The sequence below is a fragment of the Microcebus murinus genome, chromosome 8, assembly GCF_040939455.1.
Source record: "Microcebus murinus isolate Inina chromosome 8, M.murinus_Inina_mat1.0, whole genome shotgun sequence".
Lineage (NCBI taxonomy): Eukaryota > Metazoa > Chordata > Mammalia > Primates > Cheirogaleidae > Microcebus > Microcebus murinus.
Window position 1 is genome coordinate 19,749,910 of NC_134111.1, and position 21,741 is coordinate 19,771,650.

Here is a 21,741-nt window from a genome sequence, read left to right on the forward strand (position 1 = left end):
AAATGGAAAATGTGGTTGTCTTCCATGCTGTGCTGTGGCTGCTGCTTTCTTCTTATTCTTCTTCCTCTTCTTCTTCTTTTTTCAGTATTTTTCAGAGCCTGTGTTTTTCTTTTCTGTTTCCATATGCTGTTTCAAACAAATACATAGACATTTGCTTTGTAGGGGTGGGAATGGGTTAGAGACACGTATCATATACTATTTTGGTACTTAATCTCATTTAAAGCATTTCTTGGTAATATGCGGAAATATACAACCATCCCAAGTCACAGTTGCTTTCAGAAATATTGCTGAGTAAAAAAATGTCTAAGTAAAAGTTGGAGAAGCTGGCTGACCTGCCATATGTCTCAGTTATGGAATCATTCCTGATGAGTTGCTGTGTGCCGACTCTCAGCCCCCATGTGTATAAAACTTTGCTGCCATAAAAATGACGAAGTGGGAAATGAGGCTGTGCTCACAGGCTTTCCTTCAGCGAGATGGACACCCTTTCATCATACAAAATATCACAGATTTTGGCATCCCCAGATTAGTAGCAGTTCAGCTTTCTAAACAACACTTGGCATTTTCAAGGAATTATTATTTTTTTTGTTTTGGTAGAAACTTTGGCATCCTTCTTGCCAATGGCAGCACCTCCTTGGGTTTTCCCTGGAGGCCACAACGCGGTTTTAGCCTTTTGAAAGACAGATGGAGACTTCAAATGGTTGTGTGAAAACGGTACTCATCACGTTCCTGGGAGACTTCAGTGTTTTCATTTGTTAACAGCAGGAGTGATCAACATCGTCAGCATGTCTGAATATCTCAGTAATGAATTTAATTTACTATTTTGAGTAGGATTCGGTGAAAAAAATTCTTCTTTAGAATATTTATGATTTTAGAATTTGATTTCAGGAAATATTTTATGTTTACTTATTTGCTTTTCCTGGAAGTATCCTTTATGGTTTTTTTAAATTAACTAACTAATAATGCTTTTTAATTTCAGAGTATTATGGCGGTGCACTTTGGTCACATAAATTGCCTTGGAACCACCTGAGTCAAAGCTATAAGCATGCCCATCCCCCAGACAGCACGCACTGGACCCCTTATAAGCTTTATGTTAAGGCTTGCTAAATCAACCTTTACCAAATTATCACATTTTTCCATACACTTTTAATGTAAATTGCATTGGCCATTTGTATATTTTTCTTTTAGGTATATAGTAAACTTTTGGTTGTTGAAATGTTGATGGTCTTGTTTCTAGAGTTTCTAGATTTCCTGTCCCTCCTCTTTCTTTTTATTGTCTCCCTCTGCCTGCCTGTCTTCCTACCTGGATTGACAAATACTGATCATGTGTTTATGCCCAGTGCAGCCTCCGTTTTGTGGGAACTTGCTGTTCTCCTGGGAAAGTGATATACATGAAAAAGTGTGATGCATCCAAAATGGTTTGTTATCAAGTTCTATGTTGGTGGCTTAGTCTATGTGAGAGGGGTGGGAGGTTGGTGGGGCTGGAAGCTCAAAGCAAGGCTGAGGAGAGGCAGCATTTGAGCTGTGGAGGGTTTGGAGCAGGGGTCCTCAAACTATGGCCTGTGGGCCACACTCGACCCACTGAGGACATTTATCCAGCCTGCCGGGTGTTTTTCCTGCCGCTGCCTGTCCTGCTTAGCGGCCGACTCGTCCGGGGCTCACAGTGCTCATGTGTGGAATGTGTGCCTCACTCTCCAACAGCCCTCCAACGGTTTGAGAGACAGTGAACTGGCCCCCTGTTTAAAAAGTTTGAGGAGCCCTGGTTTGGAGGATGGCAGGGATTTGGACAGAAATAAGATAGAGGGGAGAGCATCATAGACTTTCGAGAAGCTAGTTTTCTGCTGGGGATGTGTGATGGGCAAGCAGGCGAAGTGACTCTGGAGGACAGGGTAGACTGGATTACTAAGGGCTTTGATTGTTGGAAAGTACTTGACATTGGAGGGACATGTAAGAGGATTTTTGGCTTTGCGTAATAGGCGATGGGAAGGCATTGATGATTTTGACCCAGCCCCTGAGATTCAAAACAATTAGCATGATTCCTTATAAGGAGCTTTGGCTAAAGCCTTGACAGAGAGAAAATTGAATGAGAGTTTAAAATTAAGTTTTGGGAGATTTATCAGTTAACTTTAAAATTTTTAATCCTCTAGTTTTGAGGGATGACAGGGCATTAGCTTCATGTCATTTCCCCCCTCTTTCTCACCCCTTTGTATGTTCATCGATAGGAGATTTGCATTTGAAAAGTTTTATTATACATTCCAGTAGGAAAATTGTACATTGTTGATAAATGTATCTTTTATAATCCTTGGTGTTACTGGAAGACTGCTAATTTTATTAACACTTTCTCAAAGGAAAAGAAAAAGTGAAATAAATGCCTGTGCAACCCCTTCATTATCTTGTCTGCCCTTGCCTCACTTGCTTTGCTGAAATTCGAATGGGGAAGAAAAGGGGGCTGCCCAGTAATTTTCTTTTCCTATGACATTTCAGCACTCCTCCAGTTTACTGCTGTAATGAAAATTGGCAGCTCTTGAGAAAAACAGTAACCATTCAGAGGAGAGCACCTGCTCCATGGACCATGAACAGCGGAAGAACCTCTCCTGTCCAAGTATGATGCCATTCTTCAATTGTATTAGGGGCAACTCTGCTAGCTTCCCAAAGGTCAGTCTCTCTCAGAGAAGGAGGTGGACGGCCCATCCTATCCCAAATGCCTTGTCATTCATAATCTTGCTCATAATGATCAGAAGTTTGAAGTTTAAAGGCAATAATGCCCCAAGGTCATTGTGATTTCTCTTTGGACTTTTCAGCAAGAAGTAAAGGTGTCTTCACAGCATTAATGTCGAAAACTATTCAGTCATTACATAGTTTACTTTTTCTTTTTATAGAATGTTCCATTCTGCAATAGTATAAACAACATTATTTCGATTTGCCTTGAAGGATGAATAAGGCATGACTTTATGGTCACAAGCATGGTGTTTTCGATATACCCATTCAGTGCTGAAGTTTGAAGGGGCTGTCTTAGGTCTCTGTGGTTATTGTAGTCACGGGTCCTTGGATCAGAATCAGATAATAACCCTCCTTTGGGAATTCTCTGAGATAGCTGATAGGACACACAAAACAATCGCACAGTTTTCTCTTAAATCTCAAATGATATCACCCAACAGTGTCACCCACAGTGTTTGCCAGCTTTCTCTGAGTGACTTTTGACTGTCCCCTACGTAAGTTCTGCTCTGAAAACACGAGGCATGTTTCATTTTTCATGTGCCTTGAGCACATTCTTGATTATTTTGTAATAATTGAGAATGTGCTCAAGGCTGGAATAGGAATTTCAGAAGTGGATTTCCAAGTGATTTTCATCAATGGCAACAGCATTGGAACAGTGTCATGTCTTGAGATGACAAATAAAATATGCAAGAACTTTGAACAAGAAAATATGCAACTAAATATACACATTATTTGGTATTTGTTACACACATGGTGTGTAATTAACAGAATGGGATTTGGAGCCAGGCAAACTGGATTTAAATTCTGGTTCTGCTACCTTGGAGAAGTCACTAGCACAAGAGTTTCAGATTCTTTAGGGTAAAATGGGCATCGAAATATTCATTTCATAGGTTTTTGTTAGGATTAAGTTAACTGGAATTGAATTAAACCAAATTAAATCAATGTGTGTATATGTGTAGATATATACCTATTTATCTATTTACCCATCCATCCATTCATCCCTATCTCACATGACAATGGCCCCATAAATGGCAGTTATGTTACCAAAGCAAAAATCGTCACTGTACTAATCATTCCTATTCTCTATGATCTAAACTTCTTGGATGACGCCATCCCTGGCTTCTCTTCTCTCCTTTCTTCCTCCATTTCCCCTTCTATCTTCTTATCCCTTTATAAGCCTTCTTTCTCATCCCTGTCATCACTTTCCCTTCTTTCTTTCATCTGTCTCCCTTATAATTCCCTTCTCTCCTATAAATGAAGACTTGTCCTGCTTCCTAAGCATGGAGAGAGGGTGAGGATGAGCAGAGTCTGGCATCCACCTGGGCTTTACCACTCTCATGCTGAGCTGGACATTTACTTAGTCTCCATGGCCTGCCTTTCCATCTTCTGCAGAAGGGGCCCTGGACCGCTCCCCAGAGGGAAGGTATACAGCCTCTTCTGTTCTCATCAGCAGCTCCTCTCTCCGCAAGCACTTTCCTTTCCTATCCCATATGAGAGAAAACACACCAATCGTGCTGAAATGAGACAGTTTCCTTTCCTACTTTTGGAGTTAATTAAATTTCAAGCCTGTGATTCTCAACCAGGACGTCCAAAAGAAAAATCAGGATTTCTCAGTGGAAGAGGCAGACAGGTTGAAAAACACATTCATTGTTATAATATCATGTTAAGACAAAGCCAGCCCAAACTAAATAAAACCAAACACTGTTATTTTCTTAAATCAAACTGGAAAAAAAATAAGCTAGACAAACCAGCCTTCCTTTGTGAAGACACTCTGAATATACGCTTTTATCTTTGGAGCGATTGAGTATCACTAGGAGGTTTTACTATTTGATTCTTCTTGTCTTTCTTGAGGGGGAACTGCATGAGACTAATATATTCACCAAACAGAGAATAAATTTTTAAAAAGTACAAAAACTGTTGAGAGACACTGTTTGTTTATGGAGTTAGCAATCATAACCCAAGCGAGACACCCTGACCTGGGGACTCCTGGGAGACCTTTTCTGTGTTTAATGAGAAGCTGGTCTAAGGGAAACCAGTTGAAACTCACATGCCCATTGTATTTGTTTGGGGCATTTTAATTTAATGTTAACCTTCCCATTACAGAAAATTCACATGGGGGCTCAATCATAATAAGCACCATTTTCTACTTCAATAAGTAGAATTAACAGTCCCTGTGTGAGCTAGACATATGAAATTGATGATAACCTTCCTTGGGTTTTTCTATTTGCCCCAATGTAATTGGCTATTTCATCGTATTTTAGGAAAAATGAAACTGCTGGCTAATGCTTATAACCATAAAACCCTGTAGTTTCACTCAGGTGAATCTCCCAATATTGACACTTTGGACATTCAGCTTTGGATATTACATGTTACCTACCTAGTAGCATATGATCAATTGGTTATTATTTATTAAAAGGCAGGTAAGTATTTGATATAGGCATACACTCCAGAAAACACCAGCTTTTGATTGTAGTTCTTCTGATTGATGTTGTAAACTGTTTTTTACTTAGGATATGTTATTATATAGGGAATAAATGTGGAGAAAGCATGGTGTAATGAAAACAGCAGATTTAAATGGGCATGCGTTTGAATTTTGGCTCTGACGTTCAGTAGCTGGGTAGACCTGGATGATATATCTAAATGTTTTCAGCATCATTTTCCTCGTTTATTAAATCAGCCTCAGTTTCCTCATTTATTAAACACCTTCTCTGCAGGTATTTTGTGAAGATAGAAGACATGCTTGAAAAGCACCAATACCTGGTGTAGAGAATGCATCAGAAGCTTTTTTTTTATTTTTATGCACATTGGCTAACTTCTGTAGCTTGAAGTTTAACTGACTACTAAACACACATTCTTACACTGATCCCAAAGTGTCTTCTCACTTTTAGGTGTCCTGGACCCCTAGCCTACAGATGGGCATAGTTATAACTCTCTTACCTATGTTTGCACTAAAATAAGTTTTACACATTCAGATAATCATATACAAATACACATAAGCCCATTCATTTTAGGGTTATGTTGACTCTGTTTTCAGTACCCTCTTGTAAGACACATGCACAACGGGATAGAAGGTGGGGCAGAGAGCTGATGCCACTTTGTACCCAGCCCACTGGTGTTGATACTACGATACCCAGGCAAGGGAAGCTGGGAACTGCTGACAGGTGCAGTCTTTGGCCCTGCACTGGTGTCTGCTCACAAATGCAGTTTGAGCTCCAGCTTTTTGGAGTCTCTGATACGGCAGAAAACCCTGCTCTTTAGACCACAAAGTGGTTGGCAGGATATGGAGACTGAGAGACTGACCTGATGCTAGGCAGAGCTGGGCTGAGAGCTCTGGGGGATATTATTGGCTCCCACTCCATCACTGAGTCCTGCTGTGTGTTTTGCACATCTCCTGTGTAGTGTGCGAGCCTGTTATGAGTACTGCCTGTGACCTCTTGCCCTACTGTCTCTCTGAGAGCACTTTTCACTCAGGAGAAACTTAATGACCAGGGAAGGAGAGAGGAGCCATGGTTCGGTAAGATGGGCGGTTATTGATTGGCACCTGACCGTCAGGCGCCGACTCTAGCTGATCAGCCAGCTGGACTTCTCTTGCTAAGAGTGACATGTCCTTTCTCTGGGCCTCGTTCAGCAAGGCCCTTTTGAGGTCAGGTAGGAGAAGGGAAAAGAGGGAGATGCCAGTCAATTACAATTGTCCTTGCAGGTGACACAGGGTAAGGTTTAGTGAGGTGACTGGTAAATCTATTGTTGAAGGTGATGTGTATGAAGTATCTATTGATTTTTTTCACAATGAGAAATATCTTTATGTATTTTTCTGATCACGTAAATAGTACATACTCATTTTAAAAATATTTGCACTATGCCATGAAGTATAAAGAGGAAAGTAGAAATCACCCAGAATGCCAATACTCTGAGATTACTCCCATTAACATTTGGTGACCTAGTCTTTCATGAAATCTTTTATGCACATGAATCTAGAAATATCTAATTTCATGCAAACTATGTCACAATGGTGTGTATTAGATTCATGGGCATGGTTTTTTGTGTGGTATTTATACTAAAAATGATGTATATACACTGTTCTGCATCTTGCTTTTCTCAGTGAACACTTTGGAAATTAGTTTCCCAATTCAGCGCTGTTGGATCTTTGGGTTGGGCAATTCTCTGGCGTGAAGGTGCTGTCCCGTGCATTGTAACCTGTCTAGCAGTGCTGCTGTCCTCTACCTACCACGTGTCAGCAACACCCAGCCACCCACCACCCCCGGTTGTGACAATCAAGAATGTCTTCAGACATTGCCAAATGTCCCCAGGAGACCAAAAATTGCCCCTGGATGGAAGCCACTGATCTAACGGATTCTTTTCAAATATTCCACACGCATACTATTCCACATCAGGGATCTGCTACTTTTTATCCAGTCGGTCCTGTTCTGGTGGTCATTCAGTTTGATTCAAGTATATTTTTTTGCCTATCAAACTGATGATTTTGATAGATGCTGCTCTTTGGTCCATGGCTCTCATTTAGAAACCTGAAAACTTTGCAAGACAAAACTCATGCTTATATCTCTCCAAATACAGCATTGCTGTGGTTGGACGTCATTCACTTTACTCCTGGGTGAACCCAAAGAGCCACCATGGGTGAGTGAAGCTGATGACAGGGCCTGTGAGACACTGGGGAGTGCTGCTCCATGTGTCTGGCCACAGGTGGGTGCTCTTCAGCCAGATGGCGTTGGCCAGGAAAGAATGCAGGCCCAGCATTATCAAAGATTCTGATTTTCAAGAGAAGCTGAAGATCCATATTCTCATGTGAAAAAAAAAAAAAGATCCTCACAATAATTTAAGGTTGGAAACTAATTAAATTTTTTGGAAAACATATATAGGCTAAACAAAAAGGTCTCTTGCCCAAATCTAGCCCACTGGTGACCAGTCTGCAATCTCTAGAGTAGATATTTATTACTGATTGTGATCTCTGCCTTCCTGGGGTTCAGTTCTTTGAATGATTAATGGTGAAGCTCTCGTACAGCTTTTCGGTGGTGAGCACTGTGTGCTCTGACCCACCTTGTCTATCACGATGCTTGTCCCTCCCCAGAATCCCCATCCTCGCTCCAAGACAGCTCATCCTCTCCACATCTGACCCTGCTCAGCTGTCCCAGGTGCGTGGGAGCTGCTGACTCACGTGTTCTCGGGAGAATCAGTGTTAGTACCGCGTGACGCCCTGGCGTCTTCCTGTCTCCACCTTGAGAACATGTCTCGACAGTGCCTGAGGTTGCTCTGTGCGACCGGGTGTTTACTGGGACTCGATGTCTTTCAGCAACGTAGCAGCTACGTGCCTGTTTCGAGTGTGCTGTTCATTTAGAGGCCGTGTTGCTAATTTATCACCTGGTTTCCTTCCTGGGAAAAATGTTAGAACCAGAAGGGACATGGGAGATCTTTGAATCCTCCCCTTTCATTTCACAACTGGGGAAAGGGAGGCCCAGGGAGACGAAGTGACTTAGCTGAGGCTGCACAGCCAGTACGGAGTCGGGGCAGCACTTCTGTCCCTGTCCCCCTTTGCGGCGTGTCTGTCCCATCGCCTCTCCATGGCTGGCGTTGGTAGAGATCCTCTTTTTCTGCTTCTAATGTTCAGCTGATTTGTCTGGATGCGAATATTTCTATGATCCATTTCTGGGAGGTGACACTTAGGTGCTATGCCTTTATTTGAATTTTGGGGAAGCTAATTACCTCTGCAAGTTTTTCAAAACAACAGCCTTATTCTTCCATTCAGGCACTATTTTAAAGAGAATTATTTTGACCTGGGAACAGATTAGAAGAAGATGTTGTGCTCTAACCTAACATAAATAGTAGGTTATGTCAGATTTGCTGGTGCTGCCTCAATAAATTGAATTCCGGGCTTCCGAAGATTATGAAGACACAGAAACGTGATAACTAGCAAGCTCTGAGTGGGATTGGATGGATGGGCAGCTTGTCCCTTCAGTAGGAAATGTGTTGCACCGTGGTTCTTACGGACTCAACTTGTTGGCTCTCTGCACCCACAGCTGCCAACAGCTCTCGGCTGCTGAAGAAGGCAGCCTGAGAGCAGTGCCATGTGTTGGAACAGGCGTTTATCCCAGTGCCAACTCTGCTGCCAGGATGCTGTCAGCACAGTCTGAGAAATGCTTTAGGGACTGTCCACCAGCCTGACACCTGGTTTGGCCAAGGTCAGAACTCTCAGGACTTTGACTGCTTGTTGGCAGTTGCAATGACAGAAGCAATGGCATGAGAAGAGGCATGCTGCTCCAACAGAGGAGAAAGGATGCCCAATGAAGAGCCTCGAGATCTGGGGTCCCCCTAATCTCTTAACTTCTCTGAGCCTCAGTAGTCTTTTCTGGAGCGTAGGGATAGAACTAAATTGCCTTTTCCATATCTTAGAGATGGTATGAAAGCCAATTTCACATACACCATATGAATGTGCATGTCTTATGGGTTGAATTGTGTCCCTCCAAAATTCACATGTTGGATGGAAAATTACCTATGGGTACAGGGGTACAATGCACATTATTTGAGTGATGAATACATAAGCCTGACTTCATTACTATGTACTATATACATATTACAGAATTTAATTTGTACCTCCTAATTCTATTAAATTAAACAAAATTTTTTTGAAAACAAAATAAAATTCACATGTTGAAGTCCCAATCCCCAGAACCTCAGAGTATGACCTTATTTGGAAATAGGGCGGTTGTAGATGTAATTAGTGAAGATGAGGTCATAATGGAGTAGGGTGGGCCCTAATCCAATATGACTGGTGTCCTTATAAGAAAAGGGGACCATGCCCACAGACTTACACACAAGGAGAACACACTGTGAAGATTGAAGTTATAGTTAGGCCACCAGCCTAAGAACTACAGAAGCTGGAGAGAAGCCTGGGACAGATTTTCCCTAGTACCTGCAGTGGGAGCACAGCCCTACTGGACTTGATCTTGGACTTCTAGCCTCCAGAATTATGAAATAGTAGATTTCTGTTGTTTAAGCCACTTAGCTTATGGTACTTTGTTATAGCCTTCCGAGAAAATGAACACAATATATAAAATGACTTAAAATATTTAAGTCTCAATGGCAACATCTAGCATATCTGGCCTGGTGGTGGCAAGGTGTGAAGTTAATTGATTCACACTGGCAGGCTGGGCAGACAATGGGGCTTAGCTAGATGGAAACACAGATCCAACACCAAGACCCTTGAGGCCAGGGACTGTATCAGTTGTACTGCACTTGACATTTTATCCTCAGCACCCAGCACAATATCTAGCTCAAGGTTGGTCCTATTCATTGAGAAGATTAAAGGTGATGACCAGTGAAATTATTATCATTCCAAAAAGAAGCCCTGTACACATTAGGCAGTCACTCCCAGTCCCCTAGCCACTAGCAACAGCTAATGTACTTTCTTTCTCTGTGGATTTGCCTATTCTGGACATTGCATATAAGTAGAATCATACTTACAATCATACTTATATACAAAAGACAGTATATTGTCTTTTGTGTCTTGCTTCTTTCAATTAGCAAGTTTATAGATTTTTTTATCTATTTTTTCTTTGTTTGCTTATGCTTTTGGTGTTGTATTTAAGAAACTATTGCTTAATTCAACACCACAAAGACTTACACCTCTGTTTTCTTCTCAGAGTTTTATAATTTTAGCTCTAAATTTAGGTCTTTGAGCCATTTTTGTGTTAATTTTGTATGTAGTATGAGGTAGGGGTCCAAATCCATCCTTTTGCATGTAGCTGTTGAGTTGTCCCCACACAATTTTTTGGAAAGGCCATTCTTTCTCCATTGAAAGGTCTTGGTGCCCTTGTCAAAATCAGTTGACCATAGATACATTGGCTTATTTCTGGGCTCTCAATTCTTTTCCATTGATCAATATCTGTCTGTCTATCTATCTATCTATCTATCTATCTATCTATCTATCTATCTATCTATCTATCTATGCCTATTGAGGCTTTCTTAACAGGGTCCTAGCAGGGACAGCTAGGACTTGGTCAGAAATCTGAGTTCAGCAAATTGATAGCAAGCCATCCACTCTGCCTCATGGATGAAGACTTTCTCTCTACCCTTTATAATAGCTCTGATGTGCAAGAAAATATGACCCACACCAGGACAGTGGAGCTGTTGGTGATTGAGGTAGCTAGTCAGTCTCATTGTTTTCCTTAGATTTGTTCCAAATCACTTTGAAAATCAAATACATATCATCTCACTTTATTCTTCAAACATGTACCTGAAGCAGATAGGGCAAATGTGCTTACTCCCCTTATATAGATGGAGAAAGTGAGTGACAGAGTTCAAAGACTTGTTCAGATTACAAAGTTTAACAACTGACTCTCCAGAAAAAAATTAATGGCCTGGTTTGTAGCAATTTCCAATGTCAATTGTGTAATTACTTCTAGTATGGCTGATTTCAAGCTATCAATATGACATAACTGAATGAGGGTTTGGGAAAATATGCACACAGTTGGCTCCTGTGAGCCAGCGCCAGCACACCACTGAGGATATCTTAGTTTCTTGCTGCTCCAAATGTCGTCTATGAGCCATCAGCACTGGTATCACTTGAGAGCTTTTTAGAAAACCAGAATCTCAGGCCCTACCTGGCCTATGGAATCAGAATCTGCATTTTAACAAGATCCTTAGGCAATTCCTATGCACATTAAAGCTTACACAGAGCTCCATGACCAATACGGTAACCACTAGTCACATGTGGGTGGCTATTGGCCATTTAAAATGCACTGAGCCTTGGTTAGAGCTGGAACCCATACTACTAAGTGAAGTATCCCAAGAATGGAAAAACAAGCACCACATATACTCACCAGCAAACTGGTATTAACTGAGTAGCACCTAAGTGGACACATAGGTACTACAGTAATAGGATATTGGGGAGGTGGGAGGGGAGAGTGGGGTGGGTATATACATACATAACGAGTGACATGTGCACCATCTGAGGGATGGTCATGCTGGAAACTCAAACTTGTGGGGGGAGGGGGGGAAAGGGCATTTATTGAAACCTTAAAATCTGTACCCCCATAATATGCCTAAATAAAAAAATAAAATAAAATAAAATAAAATGCACTGAGCCTGAATTGAGTTGATCTGTAGGTATATATAAAACACACTAGATTTTGAATACAAATAATGTAAAATATCTAATAAATAATTTTTGTGTTGATTACATGTCAGTATGATAATATATAGGATCAAATAAAATTCATTATTAAAATAAATTTTACCTGTTTCTTTTTACTTTTTTTAATGTGGCTACTATAAAAGTTAAAATTGCTATTTGGCGCACATTGTATTTATGTTAGATAGCACCGCTCCAGAGCATGGGACCCCTAGAACTCTGATTGCTCTATGTGTTCCCTGGGCCCACCTTTGTTTAAAACCCATTCTAAATTGACCTGAACCTTTCTAATACTGTAATTAGTTGCCCATGGCCATACTGCTGGTAAGGGCTGAAGCCACTTCCTTCTTCCTTTTACTTCTGTTCTCGTGCCCTACTGTGAACTCAGAAGATGTTAACAAGCTGAAATGAATAATTATGATACCTCTTTGCCATTGAAATCTTTGAGAACATTCTACTTCCATAATGGAGGAGGATTCCAGAAATTAGCAATGTCCTGTACACCTCTTCCTGTATCTGTTGTTATCCAGTCAAATCCCCAGGCAACAGTGAACTGAACTGAATGACATTTCTAGGACCCTCAGTGATCTCTCAGGGACTCCTCTCTATGAAAAAGGAGGAGTCACTAAATAACTCTTGTTCCCAACAGAGCCCGTGATTGGGTGCACCGCTGCTCAACACATTAACCATATTTACCATCTAAGAGACAGAAAGTAACCTGTCTCATTTGATGAGGAAGCCATAAAGTTTTAGGGAACTGGAAGTAAATCAAGTCTTCCGTTTGCCTTGTAAAAATGCACTGCCTTGTGCTGCATCTCACCCTTCACTCGCACGAGTGTATTTTTATTCCTCTGCATAAATAAAACATGATTCGTAGCCACCTTCTTGACTTGCTCCTGGCGCTGGGTTCAACAACCAAAAAATTAAAGATGGCATTTTGTTTCTGATGAGGCCTGAGCATTAGTATGAAATACCTAATATACTTGCAAGATGAAAACAGCTTTAAGCTGAGAAAGGACAAAAGAAAAAAGAAGAAAAAGAATTTTCCCCCTTATTCCCTGTCATGAGAGTGCATGCAAAATGCCTGGTGCAGCCTTGAGTACAAATTAAGACCACAGAACAGGCCACCTCACCTTTCCTTTCTGCGTGTTTTAGCCAAGAGCACTTTGAGGATAAGAATAGATGAATAAGCAAACAGTCACACTCAGTAAAAACAGCCAGCTTTCAAAGTTGCTTCACAAGATCAGTGGCAAGTGCTAAACTGTGCTGCAGTCACATGAATATGTGAATATTTGGAGACATAAAATTTTGTTGGTTGATTTCATCAGCCATTTCCTTCTTTTCGACCCAGAATAGTTCAAGCAAAAGCTGCTTTGTTGGCTATTAGTGAGTCCGATGTCCCCTTTCTACTTCTCCTGAACTTTCACTTTGGAGCTGATGTGGAGAGAAACTCAAGAACCCCGTGCCTTGCAGAGGTTGCGGAGGGGTTCGGTGGAGGGAAGGAGGGAGGGGCAGATGTCTGGGCTGGCCAGACCCACGGGGCTAGACTGAGGCTTGGAGGCAGAGGACTCCAATAATAAGAGAACTGTGGAAAGTTGCCAACTTTGAGCAGTAGAATGTGTTCAAAAATGGATTATCAAATCCTATAACACTTGAATCAAATATTGGGAACTGAGAAGTGGTATCCATGGCGTTTGGCAGCTGGGGAAGGGAAAGCAAAGAGAATCTGTGCTGGGGAATTCCAGACTCCAGCAGAGTTATCTTCTCATAGGGTTTATGTGCCAAACTGTGTTTTCCTGGATGGCTTGGGTTTATTTAAAGCACCTGGCATGCATTTGACAGAGAATGTTGTCTATCTAGTTTATCTGATTTTTTACTCTTTAATTTTTTTTTGTTTTATCTAAAGAATAATATTCTTTTAAGGACATATTCCCTTTCATAGATTTTGAAATATAAATATTCTGTTAACAGGATTTAAAGACGGCATTACCTTCATGTCAGAATTTTATATAAAACTTCAACATTGAGAATAACAGGCAACAAATAACATCATATTCTAAAGAGGGCAATGGACATGATGCCCTGAACTTAAGAAGATAACACAGAAAACTAGAGAGACCTCAACATCTCCTCTAACTATATCAAAAGAAGCCTTGTGATTGGAAAGGATATGAATTGTGAGTTGTGGACCCCAGGGAGGATTTTATCCTCTATTCTTATGACATATTTTTCTTCTAAGCCAAATGAGAACACTATTTGTGCAGATTGGTGTGGGTGCCTGCAAGAAGGGAAGACTAGCACCTTCCTCCCCACCTAGCTGGTGCACGTGGAGTTGCAGAATCCATGGGTCTTCTCTGAGCCACCTTTGGAGCAGAGTGGGGTACAGTGAGAAAGGCCTCTGCAACCTGATAACTGTATTGGGAGTTTGGGGGCATGTGAGAACAGAACCACGTCTCCTGATTGCCTGGAGAGCCCTGAAGTCTAGATGTCTGGAGCGGCCCCATGGCAAGAGGAGGAGAAGGCAGTAAAGGAAAAACCTGCACGCTATTTGACTCTGCAAGGGTCAATGAGTTTTCTATGGCTTAAGTACTTATTGCAGAGAGTACTGGATTCATTCTTCTTATTGTACCCTGCCAGACTATAGGAACAGGACAAGATATTATGGACCTGCCATCTGGGATATGTGTCTGAGAGGTCAGCCACAGACTGTATCATCCTGTGAAGGAACAATGAAGGGGCCCCCAAAGAACCCACTCTTGCAGCCTATAAATGAACCAGCACTAAAACACCTCTGCCCACTGGGGCACTGGTGGCTAGCCCTCTGAAAACAATGGATGCAGTTAAGTAAAATGCAATTTTTTCTCCTCTACTTCCCTACCCTCCTATGCAATTCAAGTTGGAAAAGGAAGAGAGAAGAGATGGAGGAAGAAGAAAAAAAAGACCTCATCCTCTTCTTCACTTCTGGTCTGAATTCAAGGGTTGGGTCTGAGTGATGGGCAGGTTAGAAGCTTTGAATTGTATGTGAGATTCAAGTTTTGATTTACATTGTACTGTATATTTCAGAACCAAAGGGGGAGTCCAGAATGGGACCTGTTGTTGTTGTTGTTGTTGTTGTATCTGAATGTTCCTAGAAATCTAATGGATCTGCTCAAACTGAACTGCCATCAAGGGTTGATGTGTCAGAGCAGGAATAAGGCAGTGATTGGGGAGAAAAATAAAACTATTTCCTGCTTAAACTCCATTGAGGCTGTCCAGAATGTTCAGTAAACCAAGTACACCTGTTAAGGCAGTCCTTCCCAAGGTTTTTATGCTCTGACAAAATAGAAAATGATAATTCTTCTGGTAAGGCTTACTGAGGCAAAGAGACAAGCCTATTTGTCCCTCTGGGTTATTAGAGATGACTGGCTGGGGGGATCTTCAGCCCCATTCTCCCCTAGGTCCTGCTTCAAGAGCTGTTGACCATGATCCATGGACTGGGACATTTTTTTTCTTTTTCTTTTACCATCATTCCCAGTGGGACATTGGTTTAGAGTGTGTTAAGTTCAGAGTGGCTAGGGAGAATTTCCCATCTTACTTTATGGGAGATAGGATACTTTTTAGTCTCTATATACAGCCTTTTAAAGATGGTATGGGTTAGGGAAATCTTTAGGTTTAAATTCTCATCTGCACATTAGCAAGTGGAAGCAGCAAAGAATAATGGAATGAATATTGGCTTGGGAGACAAAGTTCCAACATTGTCAATGACCATCTATGTACATTGGGCAGGACCCTCAATCTATCTAGGCCTTCTTTTCTTAATCCTCAGATGAAGGAATTGGACAGAAAACACTTAGTAAATGGCAGCTATCACCACTGCCACTATTGCTACTACCATTATACAGGGCTGAGCTGTAAGGGAAGGAGCAACAAACATCTGGTTCAACTAGCTCATCAGACTTTGATTGGATGCCTACTACAAAAAGCAATATGAAACTCCCCAAAGCATGTGAAGTGGGATGTTTTGTATTATAATGCTGCATAACTCTCCAAAGTCTTCAATGCCATTCTCCAGGACAAATGATGTGTGGTCAAATGTCTCTCCATGGCCTCTGAGGCCTTTCCTGTGATGTCTGTTGACTTTAAGTAGCAGTGCATCCTGGTCACATATTGGGTGGCTACTGGATGGGATTGGTTCACTGCCACTGCCTGTCCTATTCCTCAGAGTTCTATTCCTCTGGTTTCTACAAGCATCCAAAGGAGACAATCTGTCTAGCAAAGGGCTCACCTTCATCTGATGCCGGAAATATTAAAAGTGGATTTGGGATATCCATGGCATATCACTACTATATTTGATCAAATATCAAGTTTTAGCTGCTATTTGCCCAAAGGTCTAGAAATTATTATCTAGGGAGAGAGTGGTATGTGTGTCTGATAGGCATGGGGCTCACTCTGTGGCTATTCACATTTCTCAGACAAAGAACTCAGTCAGGAATCTGGGGAGAAAGAAAGAATTTTTTTGTGAACTAACTTCCATCAATCAAGTAATAAATATCAGGTAATTTATTCATTATCTGCTTCCTTCTTCACCTCTTCAGTTAATACATATCAAGCAATATATTCATTGCCTCCTTCCTTTCTCACCTCTTCCTTGGGAGGTGATCCTAGGAAGAGGAGTGATGGAGTAAACCGGAAGAATGAGACAGATAAGGAGAAAAGTTGATATAAGGGTACATTATCAAGTTCATTGCTGTAAGAAATGGAAGCTTGATTTCAGTAGATTCTTTTCAGTCTTTGAGTTTTAAGCCATATTTAACACTTTTGGTAGCTTCCTCTTTCTTGAAATTCTTTACTGACTTGCTCCTGATGATGCTACATACACTCCTGGTTCTCCTTGAACTTCTCTACTTTATTCTCATCTTTTTTTGTGGGTTCCTATTTTTCTACTTATCTACTCAGAGACTCCAGGTCCTGTCTTCAGTCCCCTACTGCTCTCATTCCAATTCATCTTGCTGAATCATCTTACGCATGCCCAGCCTCAACAACCCCTATGAAATGATTATTCTCAAATGTATACTTGAAGACCTGTATCTCCTCTGAGCTTCAGACTCATATGTCCAACTGCCTACCAGGAATCTCCACCTGAAAGTCCCACAAGCACCTTAAGCTAGCATTTTCAAGACCAAAATCATCTACCTTACCACAAAACCTACTCTCTTATTTTATCTAGATCATGTAGTACTATGCTCTGCCTGCTTGATCCAAATTAAATGCTTGCAAGCCATACTTCATTCCTCTCTCTCCTTAACCGTTGAAAGGTTAAAGAACTTGGCATAGTCACACAGCTAATAAGTAGTGAGCCTGAGAGTGAAAGAAATACATTTTTTTCATCCTACATTAGCAATTGATGAATAAGCTCTGAGTTTTCATAGTTGAAATTTATTTCACGCTTTCTACTATCTAAAGAAAAAAAGAAATGGGAAAGACAAACAGTTGAGAAAAGAAAGAACAAGACTCATAGCAAGACTAGTTCTAAAAGTAATTGGCCCATTCCTCTAGTCTCTAAACCAGCACCTATTCATGGGACCACCAAAGAACCAACAATCTGAACCGCGTATTTTTGATAGCCCTTTCCCCACCATCCACCTTAGCTTTGCTTTTACTAATCATGTTTTGGGGGAATCCTGTATTCAAACATAAGAAATGGTATAAATAAAACACTAAATTTTACAAGAAAGATTTTGACAAAAATGCAATTTATTGCACCCTCTTATCTTTGAGGATTCATAGGGGAAATTGCTCTCTGATGTCAATGCCAGAAATAGTTACGTTGTTACTGAGCAACACATGCCTTTCAGTTATGTCATGCTTCCTCTTCATGTTGACTGGTTCAAAATTCAAAGGCATTATTTGACTTCCATGTCTAAGGAGTGTACAGGATTAAATGACATCTGTTCTTATAATACTTTGTTACTGACTCATTTTTAACTCATCATAGATATAGATTAAAATGTTTGTTAATGTATACATGGTTGTAGGACACCATAAATCCTTTTTAGAGTAAGAAGATGCTGCTGACACTTTTGTCACATCCTCTAGCCCACATCTGATTTCAGCACTAGTGTGAGCGGACAGCTCCCAGTGATCCTGTCCCACCTCAAGAATAAGAATTCTTTTCTTTTTTTTCTTTCTTAATTATTATGGATACATAATAGTTGTATATCTTTATAGGGCATGTGTTATGTTTTGATGCAGGCACACAATGTGAATTAATCAAATCAGGGCAACTGGGGCATCCGTCACCTCAGGCATCCATCATTTCTTCATGTTAGGGACATTCCAGTTCCACTCCTTTAGCTATTCTACAGTATACCCTAACTTACTGTTGATTATAGTCATTTTGTTGTGCTATCAAATATTGCTCATTCTAACTAACTATATAACTATATTTTTGCACCCATTAACCATCTGCAATTTATCCCCACCTCCCCACCACCCCTCCCATCTTCTGGCAACTGTCATTCTCCAGGAGATCAATTGCTTTTAATATTTAGCTCCCACATGTGAGTGATAACATGCAAGATTTGAAGAATGACATGCTTTCTGCCCTAGAGTCTTCTCCAAAGCCCCGAGAGCTTGCCAAGATGGTGCAACCTGAAACTTTAGGGGAAGCAATGTCCTGGGGGTAATTATCAAACAATGAGGAAAGGAAGCTGGTGGATAAAGATGCCAGTTTCTCACCATTTGTTACATGGAATGATTTTGTCACACTCTGGACTCCACCTTAACCTTTCTTTCCAGGTGTCTCCTGTGCTTCATTTTCACATCCCATTTCTGCCTCCTGCATTCCCATTAAATCTTGCTTATTTGTCTCTATTACTTCAAGATAATCTCTCTCTTTGGGGCCTGGTTTGGCTGAGGAGATTAGTGTGTGGGGACAATTCATTCCAACAAGCACTGATTTCAGGGGTTATGCACACACAGGTGCCCTCAGGACAGGCTGGTCCCAGGAGTGGGTTAAGTGGGAAAGGGAGAGAGGACTTATCAAAAACCATCTAAAGGGGACACTCTCTGCCTGAGTTGATTATAGGCAGATGGGAGCTCAGGTTCAGCGTTGCTGAATGTTTTTTTTCAGGAAAAGTTGGAGATATGTGAACATGTTTAATATGAGAAATTAATTCCAAACCTTTTAAACAATGTGTGAGCTATGAAATCCATGTCTATGGACAGAACCTGGCTCAGGGGCAAACAGCTTGCCACATTTAACTTGTGGAATGTTTTCTGTGCCAGGCACTGGGCTGTGGGAAACACTAAAATGAGCGAGACGGCATCCATGTCCTGAAGGGATTCACAGGGGAGCAATGAAACCCGTAAATGACTATTCTGTCACAGGCAGGATAAAAGTAAGTCATTCTGTAAAGAGGGAGTCCAGAAAATGCTGTGCATGTCCCAACAGGAAGAGATTTTTATGAAGACATTTTACTTTATATGATATTAACATGAAACACTGATTACACCTTAAATAAATAAACTTCAAAATATCCAGGGAAACCTATTTATGCTGCTGTTCATGGGGTCTATGGTATGTGACTAGCTTAAAGGTGAGACTACTTTAATAATGAGATTTTTTGGTACTTCACTAAATAAATTCTTTTGAGAAAAGGATTTATACTTTACTGATTTCTATGTTGGAGCGTTACAGTGAAATGCCCATGTAAATAGTGAAATAGGATTTTAAAAGATCACTTTTTCTAGGCAGGATGACTGAGAGACATAGTCCTTTAAGACGCATCCACTTGCTCAGCACACTAAAATGCGAAGAACCCTCAAAATGTGAAGCTTGGTGCCTAGCAGATGGTAGTGGCAGAGCCAGACCTGAAGAGGGCCCAGGTCAGGAGATCAGGCAGCTTACTGGGGTGAAGTTTAACTTAGGGGCAGATCCAACTAGGGCAAGACACCCAAGTCAGGGGCTTGCAATCATCGCATCATCCGTGGTGCCCCATGGCACTGGGATCCCACCCTGCAAAGGCTCTTCACATGCCATATTGCATGCTGCACACTTTCCCTCCTCCAAGCTTTAGCATCTTGGTGCAGGACCAATGTTGTCACATTCTAGTGCCTAGCAGATGGCTGATATGAAGAGACATATCCAATGTCAGTTCAGTGAATGAATCAATGATAAATCAAATAAAAGCATAGGCAGGTGTATGGCATCAGGGAGCTTCAGCAAGAGGTTGTTGTACTGGTAGGTGGGTGAAGGGAGGTGACAGTCTGGAGCTAGCAATGTGGGGAGATCTGGGTCTGCAGACTAGAGGGTGAAGGGAAGGGCAGACTCTTCCTGGAGTTGGGGGGAATGTGCCAGGTGGTTATTAAGGCAGGAGGAAACACGACAGGGATTCAGTTACCGGGATGGAGGACCAGAGCACAGCTGCAGGGCAGCAGATACCAAGGGGTAGGAGTGAAGGCTCCAGCGTCAAAGAGAGTTAAATTCACATCATGGCTCTACCTTTTCCTAGCTGGGTCACTGGGCAATAGACTTGATCTTTCTGTGCCTCAATGTTCACATCTCTTAAATGGAGGTGTAATTGTTATGAAGACCAAATGAGATGTTGCATGTGAAGCACTTAGCACAGAGGCTGACAGAAAATTATTAATGAGAATATAGATAGGGCTGGATTAGTAACAGGATACTGGTGCTGAGACTTCTGAGCAGAGACCAGGAGCTGCAGAGTCAGCCTCAGGCATTTTGCAAACCACATATATACTCATTTTACCCCAAAGAATGTGTTTCAGGGAAGGGAATACATGCTACATTTTAGAAGCTTTCTAGGAGACTCTAATAAGGGAGTCTTTTCCCCTAGTGCACTTGCATTTTTATTTCTTTAAATCATCTGCACAAAACCAGTGTTGGTCTCAATGTCTTGTTAAGGGATTTGCCTAGAGGTGAAGATAAAGTAGCACCAGATTGTGGGGACTAAAATGATATCAGGGCATGCAAGGCCGAAATATCCATGAAGCTCACATTATATCTACAGACCTATGAAAATGTCTTAATTTCTTTTTAAATGAGAAGAAGAAAAAAAGAACTCTTAGGTCACAGAAAATGTTTTAATATACAATAATATATTCAATCTTTATACCAACACAGTCATAAAATATACTTTTTAATATACTTTATGAAAGAAGGGCCCACAAAGGCCAGAATGAGAAGGGTTCACAAAATTCATCCATGAAAGTCATAATGAGGCCTTGGGGACAGGAATCCCGGCCAGTCATTGCACTAGTAATTCCCCATATTTTAGGTGCATGAGAAGTATCTAGAAAGTTTATTAGAATGCAGATTCCTGGACCTAAACCCAGAAAGTCAAATACAGCCTGTTTGTTGGGGGCCCAGGAACGAGCATTTGGGCAGAGGCTCAGGTCATTCTGAAGCAGGCCAGAGGAGCCTTGGGAAGCCTGAGCCCCACTCAGTCAGTGGCAGTCACCCCCTGGCCATGTGACAGAGGTACTGGGAGGAGGGGAGCTGCTGTCCAAACTGGCCAGCCCATCAAAGCATCAGGCAGAGCAGCCAGAATGTGACCAATTCAGCAAACACGTCAATCTGATTCTGCAGCCGAAATAGCTGCTGGATTGATCAAACTTTTCTCTTGCCACCTACGTGTTAAGAACTCACTTAAATATCTTATGCCTGCAAAGAAAGATGTTTGAAGCAGCTTTTCTTTAATGCGTTGTGCCATTGCGAGATGTTACTTTGTATTTAAAACCCAGTTTCAAAAGGTTATTTTACAAAATCGTTACATGAAGCCTCCACATTAAACAGGGGCATTACACAGGCGGCTGAGTTTGCTCCATTCTCCATGAATAAGCAGATTTCTTTAATTAAATATATGATTTTCTTTAATTACAGC